The 14,351-nt window shown below is 50.1% G+C and overlaps 1 protein-coding gene across 50 annotated transcripts in view; it reads left to right on the forward strand.

Annotated features, from left to right (window-relative positions):
* The window catches only part of MAP4K4 (mitogen-activated protein kinase kinase kinase kinase 4), a 196,224-nt gene that overhangs the window by 73,754 nt on the left and 108,119 nt on the right, over positions 1-14,351 (forward strand). The gene's annotated exons all lie outside the window — the stretch shown is intronic.

Below are 14,351 nucleotides of genomic sequence, written 5' to 3' on the forward strand. Positions count from 1 at the left end.
AGGAAAACACATCTGTGCTTACGATACGCCTTTGTAAATATGTCATGATTTTCAACAAAAGATGCTTTGAGAATTCTTGTTTCCAAATATTGAGGCAAGAGCTCTTCCTACTTTCTGTGGAAATAGCTCTTAAGCCACCCATGATTTGTTTTCATTTGACAAGTTAGATTTTGGCGAACCTGGTGTGAGTTTGCCCGGAAGCTTTGACTCTGAAAACTTGGGTTGGTGGTGTGGCTGCTCGCCTGGGAGAGGACAGGATTCTCTGTGGAGAGCGTTTCTGAAGAGGAGTGGGAGCTCTGAGTAATGCGTGACATAGCTTGTGAGCATCCCACGTGCAGCACGCACTCAGGCTGAAAGCTGCAGGGAACAGGGTTGTTTTGTTATAACATTGATGAGGAGCCCTGGGAACTTACTCGCATTTATGTCTGTCAGTCTATGGCAAACTTGTGTTATACGTTGTTTGGCTTAAAGTCACAGACGTTATCTGTTGTGTTAACTTGAGAACTTGCTGTCTCACCCTCAGAGATCACATTCTGGGTCAGCATTTCACCTCTGAAGGTGCCATCGCCAAGACTCAGCACTGTTGGGCGCTGAAATCAGACGACACTTGTGTTTAGGGACCGGTCAGGGAGACACAAAGCTGCTTACAGTGTGACTTTATATAAATACTGTAAATATATCCATGTTCAAGGGCAGTTTTATTTTAGAGTCAACTTCCTGAAATTCTGAGAAAAAGTAAGGAGCAATTTGAAAGCCTTAATTGAAGTTGGGTTGGTGACGAGTGGGAGACGACGGTGGGCAGGTCAGGAGCCCAGAAGGTCTGGAACTCCTTGCACCACTGAACCTGAAACTTTCCACTTTTCCTCTGAGGCAAGCATGTCAGACTCATGGCCTGCCGGCCGCATGCGGCCCAGCCCACGTAAGAGATGTAAGAAATGTTTTAGTAAACATTTCATAACTTAATTTTTACAATATCCTGTTATACACAACTAGAGGCCCAGCGCGCACGAAATCTTGTGCGAGTAGCTCACTTCCGCCTGCCTCAGCTGGCAGTCGCGCCCATCGCCCATCGCCGCTGGTAGCCCTCCGCTGCTCTGCTCTTAGCTTGCGCCCCGCACGCCGCAAGAGCCGCTGCTGGCGGGCTGGGGAGGAACCGAGAGGTGCTCCATGCACCTCCTGGTGACCAGTCTTTTGGTCATTCTGGTGTTACGGCCATTGGCCTTTTATAATATAGATTATTAATAATGAACCACAGTGTTTGCTAATGACTGATTACTATAATCGTGTTGCATTCATTTTCTTCCGCGCAGGCGCACCATTTCTCTCCACTAATATTACTGGTAGCAGCGAACATTTTAGCAGCCGATTGCCATGTCATTAGTCTTGGACTGACTTGTTTGGTGTGCGCAACAGGAAATATTTCACTTTTGGAGAACAAGAAAAATAGGTTTATTTGCATTACTCTTATTTGTGCAGTTATTCAGTGTCTGGTAAGTTAATGTTCAAGAAAAAATGTTAATTTTTATTAAAATGTTCTATTATTTTATGTTAACAGTGACTTGTTTATTTCAGCCCTTTGTAGTCAGCATATCTCTCGAAATAAAGGTGCACTTCTATGAAAATTTAAGCTTTGTTTTTTTGCGGCCCACATAAACTTCAACCATGTTTATTTGGCCCGTGTTAGCCTTTGAGTCTGACATGCTTGCTCTAAGGCAATGAGAAGAGTTCAGTTTGAGTGCTTTAGTGATGCTTGAAGTGATTTTTTAATATTGCAATTACACCATGGGTATAACTCTAAAAATTGGGTGTACTGTGAAGTCACAAGGGAAATGTGTAGGAAAACTTCTTGGGAGCGAGGGGATTAGTGATGAGAAGGAAAAGGGAACCCACAGAATGCTGTGTTCCATCTCTTGTTTTGGATACATGGTTAGTCAAGCTTTTTATTGAAGTTCACCCTGTTGTACAGGATGCCGTGGGCAGCCCCTGTGCGGTTCAGTGCAGCTCTGTGGGCTGTGTTGTGCTGTAACACAGTCCGCCGTGGACAGCCCCTGTGCGGTTCAGTGCAGCTCTGTGGGCTGTGTTGTGCTGTAACGCAGTCCCCCGTGGGCAGCCCCTGTGGGGTGCAGTGCGGCTCTGTGGGCTGTGTTGTGCTGTAACACAGTCCCCCGTGGGCAGCCCCTGTGGGGTGCAGTGCGGCTCTGTGGGCTGTGTTGTGCTGTAACGCAGTCCCCCGTGGGCAGCCCCTGTGGGGTGCAGTGCGGCTCTGTGGGCTGTGTTGTGCTGTAACGCAGTCCCCCGTGGGCAGCCCCTGTGGGGTGCAGTGCGGCTCTGTGGGCTGTGTTGTGCTGTAACACAGTCCCCCGTGGGCAGCCCCTGTGGGGTGCAGTGCCGCTCTGTGGGCTGTGTTGTGCTGTAACACAGTCCCCCGTGGGCAGCCCCTGTGGGGTGCAGTGCGGCTCTGTGGGCTGTGTTGTGCTGTAACGCAGTCCCCCGTGGGCTGCCCCTGTGCGGTGCAGTGCGGCTCTGTGGGCTGTGTTGTGCTGTAACACAGTCCCCCGTGGGCAGCCCCTGTGGGGTGCAGTGCGGCTCTGTGGGCTGTGTTGTGCTGTAACACAGTCCCCCGTGGGCAGCCCCTGTGCGGTTCAGTGCGGCTCTGTGGGCTGTGTTGTGCTGTAACACAGTCCCCCGTGGGCAGCCCCTGTGGGGTGCAGTGCGGCTCTGTGGGCTGTGTTGTGCTGTAACACAGTCCCCCGTGGGCAGCCCCTGTGGGGTGCAGTGCGGCTCTGGGGGCTGTGTTGTGCTGTAACGCAGTCCCCCGTGGGCAGCCCCTGTGGGGTGCAGTGCGGCTCTGTGGGCTGTGTTGTGCTGTAACGCAGTCCCCCGTGGGCAGCCCCTGTGGGGTGCAGTGCGGCTCTGTGGGCTGTGTTGTGCTGTAACACAGTCCCCCGTGGGCAGCCCCTGTGGGGTGCAGTGCGGCTCTGTGGGCTGTGTTGTGCTGTAACACAGTCCCCCGTGGGCAGCCCCTGTGGGGTGCAGTGCGGCTCTGTGGGCTGTGTTGTGCTGTAACACAGTCCCCCGTGGGCAGCCCCTGTGGGGTGCAGTGCGGCTCTGTGGGCTGTGTTGTGCTGTAACACAGTCCCCCGTGGGCAGCCCCTGTGGGGTGCAGTGCAGCTCTGTGGGCTGTGTTGTGCTGTAACGCAGTCCCCCGTGGGCAGCCCCTGTGGGGTGCAGTGCAGCTCTGTGGGCTGTGTTGTGCTGTAACGCAGTCCCCCGTGGACAGCCCCTGTGCGGTGCAGTGCGGCTCTGTGGGCTGTGTTGTGCTGTAACGCAGTCCCCCGTGGGCAGCCCCTGTGGGGTGCAGTGCGGCTCTGTGGGCTGTGTTGTGCTGTAACGCAGTCCCCCGTGGACAGCCCCTGTGCGGTGCAGTGCGGCTCTGTGGGCTGTGTTGTGCTGTAACGCAGTCCCCCGTGGGCAGCCCCTGTGCGGTTCAGTGCGGCTCTGTGGGCTGTGTTGTGCTGTAACACAGTCCCCCGTGGGCAGCCCCTGTGGGGTGCAGTGCGGCTCTGTGGGCTGTGTTGTGCTGTAACACAGTCCCCCGTGGGCAGTCATGAGGCCCAGCTCCCTTCTCTGATTCTCTCTTGCCTCCTCATTTGAGAAACTCAAAAGTTAAAACTGCATTTATAGGTTGGGGCAAAATTAGGTCTATAGTTGTGAGTATGTGAAACAGAGTTTGTGTATTACTTTCTGTATAAACAACTGTAAACCTTTTGCCCCACCCTGTATATTTAAAAAAGACAGGATTCCTTGCTTTGGAGTACGAGGTGTACTGGTTAGTAATGTGGATTTTTCCAATAGATGGAGTTACACATATGTTGATATATATGCGATTTGATATGTATGCTATTTTGTTGTAGTGACAGCAAACTTCAAAACTTCATATGTCAAATTTTCTGAAGTTGTTCATAGATATTTTAACGCTTAAAAATGTCGAATTTCGTGCCAAAAAAAGGAGAGCATTAGCGGGAAGTTTTAGTTCATTACTTTATTTTGAAGAAAGGTGCTGCTGGATACTTCGGGAAGCTTATGGTGAACATGCTCCATCTCAAGATCCTTGTGAACGCTGGTTTAAATGCTTTAAAAGTGATGATTTCAATGTGAAAGACAAAGAACGTCCAGGTCAACTGAAAAAGTTTGAAGACCAACAGTTACAAGCATTATTGGAGGAAGTTTTGTGTCAGACTCAAAAACAACTTGCAGATAGATTAAACGTTGCTCAGCAAACAATTTCCGATCGTTTACCAGCAATGGGAAAGATTTTAAAGGAAGGAAAATGGGTGCCACATCAACTGAACGAAAGACAAATGGAAAACTGAAAAGTCATCAGTAAAATATTGCTTCAGTGGCACAAAAGGAAGTCCTTTTTGCATCGAAATGTGACTGGCGATGAAAAGTGGATTTATTTTGAGAATCCCAAATGCACAAAATCATGGGTTGATCCAGGTCAACCATCAACATCGACTGCAAGGCCAAATCGCTTCGGAAAGAAGACAATGCTCTGTGTTTGGTGAATCAGAAAGGTGTGGTGGATTATGAGCTTCTAAAACCAGGTGCAACTGTTAATACTGATCGCTACTGACAACAAATAACCAATTTGAACCACGCTTTGATCGTAAAACGACCAGAATGTGCCAGAAGACACGGCAAAGTAATTTTGCTTCATAACGCACCGTCACACACTTCAAAACCAGTTAAAGACACATTAAAAGGTCTTGCCTGGGAAGTATTAACCCACCTGCTGTATTCACCAGACCTTGCTCCTTCAGATGACCACTTGTTCCGATCGATGGCACAAGCACCCCTTGGTGCTTGGGCCGTGCTCCAACCACTGAGGCACACCGGTCGGGGCCTATGGGTGCTCTTTAATTTGCCCCTCTCTTAAAACATAACTCCTCACACTGGATGCTGTGGTCCAGACACCTGCTCCCACGGGCACCGCCTCCTGGGAAGCAGCCGCTGTCCTGTCCTCAGGCAGCGTTGCCGGGTGTCTGTGAAGGGCAGCTGTCTGTCCCTCCCACGTGACCACTGCCCCTGGAAGGAATTGCTCACGACCCTCACGGCGGGATTTCTCTCTTCACCTGTGTTGTCTGTGCTTCTCCACCTGAAGGTGATTTTGGCTCCAGTGCTCGCTCATCCTCTGGAACTCAGCTTGCTGTCTGCCAGGCCCCCCCTGGCTCCCATGTGCTCTAGAGCACAGCTGAGTACAACAGAACCAGCGTGCAGGGCCCAGGTGACTGGCCTTTCTTTGTGGGAGTCTGATGCGAAGTTCCTCGAAGCTGTCACTTAATTGCAAGGGCAGGATAGTCATTGATGTTCACGAGACTGCCCTTTGCCATTAGGAAAAGCCTCTACCGTGGACTCACGATGTCAGGGCTGAGAAAGATTTCTATCCCTGTCGTCTCAGAGAGGAACAGCGTGGTGCATGGGGACTTCCCTGTGAGCTGCCTGCTAAGCCCCAGGCAGAAGGGCCCAGTGGTGGGGAGTGGGCACCAGGTGCTCCGGTCTCACCATGCTCTTGCGACCATCTCATTCGTGGTAGACGTTCAATCTCACATTCTCTGCTATTGAGACAGACATGATTTTCCTTAAGTGGAGTGTCCCAGATAAGGTACCTCTGACTAAGAAAGGCCCAATTCCATGTTGCAGCCTTTAATTTTAACTCCAGGGAATACAAGTACTGTCTCCTCATTAAATCGCAAGTCTTGGCTGATCTCATAACAGCCAAGACTCCTCTGCCGGCCTGCTCGTCCACAGCCCTGGTCACGGAAGGGAGGGAGAGCCAATAAACACATGTTATTATAACAAGAAATAGTAGTTACGGGTAAAGTGGCACAAGTACGAGCCTGCTCCCCTCACACTTGGCTTGGGGCTGCAGGAGCAAGGTGAGGGGCAGCGCCACCCGCCTGCTCCCGTCTTCTGTCCCAGGACCTGGGCCATTCCTCCTCTGAGACGGGAGTGGTGTCTGGTACCATGCCTCCCGTTAGTAAAATTTTGGGTCTTTTGCAGACACTTCCTTCTGGGAAAGAGCCTAAAGATAAAGAGCCTGTGGTTTGGGGGTTTACAGTGCAGAACCTGTTACGCTGGTCTTTGTTTTGGGGTGCATAAGTGTAGGATCTTAGGAAGAGTGGTCAGTGGATGGAGTGCTGAGCTCACACCACCCACCACAGGGTCATACAGGAACTATATTTGCTCTTAAAAATAGAAAATTTAAGGAGCAGTGGATTGGAATTTTAAAAGTTTTTAAAGACTTTAGGTTTTAGAGCAGTTTTAGTTTTCACAGCAATTGAGAAGGTACAGAGATTTCCCATATACACATGCATAACCTTCCCATTTTCAATATCCCCCACCAGAGTGGTACATGTTGAAATTGATGAACCTATATTGATACATCATCATCATTCAAAGTCTGTAGTTTGCATTAGGGTTCACTCTTGATATTGTGCACCTTCTGTGCATTGGGGCAGATTTATAATGACAAATATCCATCCTTACAGTGTCATACAGAGTAGCTTCACTGCCCTAAAAATCCTCCTCCGTGCTCTGCCTATTTGTCCCCCTCTCCCAGTTGGATTCCCCCTCACCTCCTGCCCCCTCCAATATACTTTTATTGATTTCAGAGAGGAAGGAAGAGGGAGAGAGAAATAGAGATAGAAACATCAATGATGGAAGAGAATCATTGACCAGCTGCCTCCTGCACGCCCCCTACTGGGGACTGAGCCCACAACACAGGCATGTGCCCTGGCCAGGAATTGGACTGTGACCTCCTGGTTCACAGATCGATGCTCAACCACTGAGCCACTCTAGTTGGGCCTAGTTGGAATAAAAAAAAATGTATTGAATTTATTGCGGTAACATTGGTTAATAAAGTTAAATAGGTTTCGGGTGCCTGGTGGAATTTTTAAGGTAAATTATGAATGATGGTGAGCGAGGCATCCTGGGGAGAGAACTGGCACCAGGGCTGGCTGAGCCACTAGACGTGTGTCCTGTTAGCTGTTTGGGCTACTTTCTTGTTTGTAAAATCAACTATTTTGTTGAATTAGGCTCGCCTGTCCTTTGAACTCAGGAACATTTTAGAATATAAGTTATATGACTTTATGATAAACATAGTCATTAACTTTTGTTAGGATTTACTTGTTACAAATTTAACCTTTATGCATCAAAACCCCAGCTAAAACAAGTGCACATATTATTGTAATAAATACTATATAGTCCAAAATAGGATGAGAAAACTTAAATTTGGTCTTTTTGGTGTAAGCATGGAAAACTTCAGCATGCATAGGAATCGCTAGAGGCTGGATAGGAAAGTCATGGATTCCTGTACCCACTTACAGAAGTCTCACGTTTGGGTCTTGTGCGGGTGTGAGGCCTGCTCCTCACAGGTGAAAGGGAGAAGCTGAGCTTGCCTTCCTTCATAGAAGAGAAAAACTTGACACCTCTCCCCACAGCCAGCCTCTTTTATCCAAAATGTTCCGTCTCTAAAGAAACATACACCACTACGATATAATTAAGATCAAGGAACAAAACTTCCATTTTGGATGGAACGAGGAGCGACCAGTCTGGTCACTGGGGGACCGGGCAGTGGAGGACCGTGTCTAGAGAGAGGTGGTGCAGTTCTCTGACAGTTTCTCGCCCTGGCCCATGGGGGACTGCACATCTGTCCCTCTAGCATTTGACAAGGATTGTTTGCAACTTAGATCTGAAGGGATCCACGCCCTGACGGGCAGCCTCCTCTCTGCCGCTAGCCCCATTGTGGTGTTTGCTTCCTGTCACAGAGCGATGGTCTCATGTGTCCTGAGTGTTCTCTGTCACATGCCATGCTCCTCCTCGTGGGTTTTCCATGCCTCTGAATCTGTTTTAGGTTAAACTAAGCAGAAAGAAAAAAGTATTCTGATCTCCAGTATTTGTTGGAAGAAAATTTATCTATATATATATATGTGTATATATATATATATATGTGTGTGTGTGTATATATATATATGTGTGTGTGTGTGTGTGTGTGTGTGTGTGTGTGTGTATATATGTATATATATAAAAAAGCCTAAGCAACCGAATGTTCGGTCAACTGGTTGCTATGACGCATACTGACCACCAGGAGGCAGACGCTCAACGCAAGAGCTGCCCCCTGTTGTCAGTGCACTTCTACAGCAGGAGTGCCGCTCAGCTGACTGACCCGTCCCAGCGGCCCACCAGCCCAGCGGCAGCCACTCACTCCCTCAGTACTGCAGGTCCAATCTCCAGAGAACGGGCCAGGCACCGATGGACCGGCGCCGCCTGCCTCCTGGAAGTTGGCTTTGGGCACCATGGCCACTTCCCCTCCCTAGATGCTCTGCAAGGAAGAAACCGTGTAAAAGTGGCTGCCAGGCACAAATGTCAGCAGGACGGATCTGGATCCCGGGCCAGCAAGGGCATCCCACCGCCAGCCCTGAGGGCCGATCACATCCCGCCTGCGCACCTCCCCCTCAGGACAGGCGCCAGATGTCGGGCTCACAGCTGGTGAGCGCCACTACGGGGGCATGAACCTCTCCCAATCAGGACTGACTGGGCGAGCCTGCAGCAGGTGCAGTGGGGCCAGGATGAGTGGGAGTGGCAGGTGACCTTGGACTGCCGGTTTCAGCCCAAACCGAGGCACCCCACATGTGCATGAATTTGTGCACCGGGCCTCTAGTGGGAAGTTGAAGGAACAAACAAAACCCCGCTATCAATGTTGGGAAGCCCAGGATGGGGGCTCCAAGTGTGTTCACACATGCCTTCAGGTTCCGTAAAGAACAACTTTGGTATGTTCTTAGCTTGACTTTTTCTGATTTGTGAAAGGAAAGGAAAGTCTAGGGAGTGAAGCTAAGTTTTTATTATTGGTTACTGTACTGACTTGTTTGATTACAATCTCTTAAAATACTGATGTTGTAGAGGCGTATACTTGGCAGTTGCTCTGGAAGTTCGTTGACTAGGACATTTGTGGCCATTTGTATTTTAAGATCCACAGCCTGGAATAGGGAAGACGTCTGGGTGTGCATCTTGAACTAGTTAACTCTCTCCAAAGCTTCAGTTTCTCCATCTATAAAATGGGGACAGTGACACATATGTTTGGTCATGTGAGGAATAAATGCCAAGTGCCTTGTTCACTACATGTCCCTAGAGTTCAGGCTGTAAGTGTGCATGCTCCCTGAGGCTTGTGGGGGAATAAGATACTTGTTAAACCTAAATTGTGTTTACTTACCTTGCATAGTGCCATAAATGTAATAGACTTTCTTCCTCTCCTCTTCTGTCCACTCTCTCTGGCGGGAGGAGTAAGAAGCTTTCTGGCTCCGTGAAGGAAGCTGAGCTGTGGGTGGAAAGCACTAGGAGTAGGAAAGGAGCTGCAGTGCACTAGCTGTTCAGGGGCGGGGTGGTGCCGCGGTCGTAATCACAAGGGCCTGGAAGGAAGGCTGGAGGAGGCCGGTCAACTCTGTGATCCGAGAGTCGGTGTCGAGCAGTGTCATGACCACTGGGATTGGAGTCCTAGTTAAGGGTCCTGTCTTACATTTACCTCATTCATTCACTTCCCCTCTAAGTTTTGTGTGTGCTTTTTTATCCTCACCTGAGGATATTTTTTATTGATTTTAGAGAGGGAGAGAGGGAGGGAATAGGGGAGAGAGAGAGAGACAGACAGACAGACAGACAGACACATTGATGTGAGAAGCATTGATTGGTTGTCTCCCGTATGCATGCTCCGACCAGACATCAACCAGGAATCCAACCTGCAGCCTTTGGCGCACAGGGTGATGCTTCAGAGAACTGAGCCACCTGGCCAGGGCCCCTCTAAGCTTTCTCTTGTGAATGAGACAACCTGAATTTCCCTTCAGTGAGCAGAGGAGCATTGCTGCCTTTTCCTCTTGGACTTAAAAGCTTCCCTTGACTGCTCTTCTCTGGGCGCCTCTCGGTAGGTTGGTGACAGACTGCCTTAGAGGCAGGCAGACAGGCTGCTGCAGTGCCCTGCGTTTAGAGCCATGTGCTGTAATTTTGTGTGTGTGTGGGAACAGGTGTCATAAATGTAATGCATATTTGCAAATGCAAGTTGTCAGTTTTGACTGTTAGAATCATGAAGGAGAGTTGAAAATTAGGGCATTTTTCTTAGCTAGGATGTCTGCCAAGAATAGTTTTTTCCTTTAAAAAGAAAGAAACGTGCATTTTCCTCACTTAAAGACAAAAAATGGATCAACTGCTTGCAGGTGGCTCTGCTGAAGGGAGCCAGTCTGACTGTGAAGAGGTGTCGATCACAGTAGCAATCTTAACTCTAAATCTTGCAATATGCCAACTCGTTGAGAGCATTGAGCGAAAATAATTAAAGATGTTTTTTTAAAAACAAAAAACTTGAATAGCAGGAACTTGACAAGTTAGTAGAAATAGTAGGAATCCATTTTTCGAATTTTATATAATGGTTGCAAAGGGGATTTCGCTGCCACTGTACCTTGGGTAGGTAACTTAGTAATAAAATTCACAGTTCTTCATTTGCAGAGTAGGATAGTGGCCTGCTTCACTGCTCTTATAGGGTTTTTCAGGGTCTGTTGGGAAAATAACTGAGAATGATATTAAGAGGCTTTTCACCATCAGATGTCTCATAAGTGCATTAATGTTTACATGGTGCCTCATCGGGACAGCAAGCGATGGCCTTTACTGCCCTCCCTGTGGCATTTTACGGCCCGAATGGGACACTGAGTGCCTAGGAATTGGAGACAGTAGGACAGAAGAGTCAGTCCCGCATGGCTGTGAGCTATGCATATTTAATACCAACCCGGTCATTTCCCCGTGAATGTTAGGACTGGGTGGTGCAATGGAAAGGAAGGTCCTATCAATAGGAAGTTTCTGATCCCTCCATGCACAGGCCGGGAGTTTCAGAGTCAGGTCAGGGAAGTGGTCGCGTCCTTCGGAGATGGACTGGAGGGCACAGCATTACCGCCTGGACTTCCGGGAAGAGGCCTGTTCCTGTGTCCTCGAGGCCCGGGCACGATCAGGTGCTTCTGAGTGTGTGTGTTCTCTTCACATGCTACGGAGGCAGCACGAAGGAGGCCCTTTGTTACGGCCAGAGCCAAGCCGGGGACCACCCGCGAGGGGCCATCCTAGATCCTCTCCTCTCCGTGGTGCTGAGTAAACCACACACATTGTTATCATTTCAAACTACCCTCATGTAGCCTCCTCAGCCCACAGTTGCATACATACGTACATTCAGTACATTCAGCCTCCTCAGGGCACTCTGCTGCCCATTTTGGTTCCTTTACATAGTGTGGCCCATCCACTAGATGGGATATTAGAGAGAGGGGAGAGGGAAGTAGGTCGCTGTAGCACCCCACTGCCTCCCCCGTGTATTGGCCTTGCCCTTTGAAGATGAGAAATGGGCCTGCATTGATGGGGTCTGAGCCTGAGGCAGGGTCAGGGAGCCAGCATGGCTCTGGAGGGAGTGAAGACTCTCCCCTGAGTGTCCCAGGTGGGAGGGCCAGGGCTCGATGTCCGGGCCCTTAGGATGGCCTTCGCTGGAGCCTCAGTGACCGGAGGGAGAGCTCGGAGAAGTTATGCAGCTCCCTGAGGAAGTGCAGCGATGAGTGGCGGCGGGATGAGAGCCCACGGTGCCGAACCCGAGATTTTCTTCCAGGGCATTGTCTTGTTTCTCAGGAAGCGGGGAGTCAGTTTCCTGAGTCATATTTCAGTTTAAAATGGAACCTAATTTTGGAAGAACTGGTATGTGGTAATCAAGACTGAAGCCTTTACTTGGTCTGTTATATCTGAGATAAAAATAGTTGAGTTGTTAGGTCCTGATTCTGTAATTGCTCACTAAGGAAAACTGATATTCTGTATGAAGCAAATACTGTGTGAACCGGCAGCTCAGCTTCTGAACCACTGTCCTAGGTCTTAACCCTTCGAGTGCCAACCAATATCCTAGGAACTATGCTAAAATTGCCAAGGCATTTTTGCTGATTTTACAGCAGTTTAGGAAACAAAGTATGAATCACAAGTAAATGAAGTTTCATGTTCAAAAACTGAAGGAAACCTTTACTACATTGACATATTTAGCAATATCATCATCACTAATAAAAGCAGATATAGAACTGGGCGCCATTTCGAAGCTTTGATAGCGCTCCCGGCGGCACTTTTGGCGAAAGACAGGAGGAGCGCGACGATCGCGCTCCCCGGCACTTAGGGGTTAATGCACTCGCAGTCCGGTTCAGGTTCAGGTAGAGCGGGAACAAGGCAGGGACTGCTACTTGGTAACCCCTGGAGAGGTGTTTTTCACAGACGGGGATTTCTTGATCTGTAAGGATCTAAGTGTGACCACATCACTCCCTACATCTCACCTGACAGTGTCCCAGCACAGTGCTGCTGTGTGCACCTCTTGAAAAGAGAGAAAGCTGGGGCAAGCCTTGTGCTGTTTTCTCGGATTCTGTCAGTCAGAAATTTGCTTTAGTCATTTGGAAGGAATTCCACTGCACAGAGTAGGCATGTGTTTGCAGATTTGAGGGCTGACTGGGTGCTAAGGAGATGGTCCTGTGTCTCTTACGTGGAAGGACTGGGTGATAGCAGCACCCTGTCCTCTTAAGTTCTACCCTTTTGTCTTGGATTCAAGGAAGTCATGATTGGGTTTCATGTGATGGGTACTCGTGGCAGTTGCTTGATACTGTGCTAAAAAGTGCATTTCTCTCCTTGTTGAGAGGAACAGGTTCAGGCATCATTCAGTATCAGGGCTGTGCTTGCATGTGCCATGTCCTCAGGCTCTTTGCTCAGTTTTTCTTAGCAGTAAACCTGTGAAGTGGGCCCAAGTTTACCCCTGATGACAGATGGGAGCTGGAGGCGCCAGTGTCATGCTGAGCCTGGGGAGAAGGCGCAGTGCGGTGCAGTCCTGCCTGGCCCGGGCTCTGGGCCTGAGCTGCCGCTGCAGGCTCCTCCATGCCCAGGGCGAGAGCTCGTTCTTCTGTGTACTGCTGCTTCTGTGTACTGCTGCTTAGAACGGTGCTGTGGTCACACAAGGAAGAGGCCGAGGCTACAGCGCTTTCAGCACACACAGGTAGAAATCTTAAATGAGCAATTCAGAGAAGGGTGCTATCAAAAGATGCTGAATCTTGGACAGACAGGTAGTAGAAACAGCTGTACGTATCAGAAATATGGGAGCCCACACAACCTTCATCCAGCACTGCCTTCCTGGCCTGGAGCTGGGCCTTCTGCACCTCTCTGAGATGGAGCCTCATCGTTTTATTGCACATGTAGGCAGGACAGCATTTCCTGTCAGGATCCTGGGTGGCCCACTGTCAATGCAGGGCCAGGGCCAGACTGTTCTCCGGGCTCTGTGGGCACGATGAGCATGCGATGGCGGGTGCCCTGAGGCCGCAGTGAGGTATCGGTCAGGTCTGTTGAGGCTGGGCAGGCGGCACAGCAGGCCTGCAGGGCGAGAAGGCAGGGTTCCCTGTGCCCGACTCTGGATCTCCCTGCGCCTCAAGCAGAACTGCAGATCGCCTGAACTGCAGATGGGCCCCATTCACAGGACAATGCTGCAGGAGCCAGGAGGGCAGGCGTGGGGAAGGGCAGGTCGCAGTGCCTGCAGGAGTGCGTGCTGGGGAGCTCTGGGCCTGGCCTGAGGGCAGGTGGGCCCTGGTTGCCTGTATGTACGAGGGTCGCCCCTATCCGGGCACCTGTCCTGCTGTGAACTACAGGGCAATGGGCCATCGCGGGGCTCCCCATGACCATGGCTCATTTTCACAGGTTGGTGTTTTGACCGAGTAAGAACTTGAGTTCCTATGTAAATTTTCCAGAATTCTCCAGAATAAAGGGAGAGCTTTCCTCAGGCTCAAGCTCAAGTGTCCCAGTGCTCCATCCAGGGCCACAGAGAGGGCCCTGGGACACAGGGCTCTTGCCGTGCCTTCCCGGTGGCAGGCTGGGGACCGTTCCTCACCAAGCTCTCAAGTCGCAGGTGGTCAGGGTACCGTGGGCTCTTTGCTGCTCAGCTGGGAAATGACCGACCAGGGCAGAGGGTGCAGAGAGGAGGGAGACGCACAGGAATTGATCCAGTAGCCTTGCCCTGGTGAGGGGAGAATGACCGAATTTGAAATACCTACTGACAATGGGGGAAAAAGGGACATATGTAATACTTTCAACAATACCGATTAAAAAAATAGAAATGCCTAGTGATATAAGTGGATGACACATTTTTAGGTTCTAGGTCCGGAATTACCACAGAGCTGTGCAAAGGCCTCAGCATGCGCCCTCCCGCCCCGCCCCTGCACTCCCTTCCTTCTGGGGGGCTCTCTCCCAGCCTTTCCGCACTGGGGTGCGCG

Source organism: Myotis myotis, unplaced genomic scaffold (assembly GCF_014108235.1).
Source record: "Myotis myotis isolate mMyoMyo1 unplaced genomic scaffold, mMyoMyo1.p scaffold_m19_p_22, whole genome shotgun sequence".
In the NCBI taxonomy this organism is placed as follows: domain Eukaryota; kingdom Metazoa; phylum Chordata; class Mammalia; order Chiroptera; family Vespertilionidae; genus Myotis; species Myotis myotis.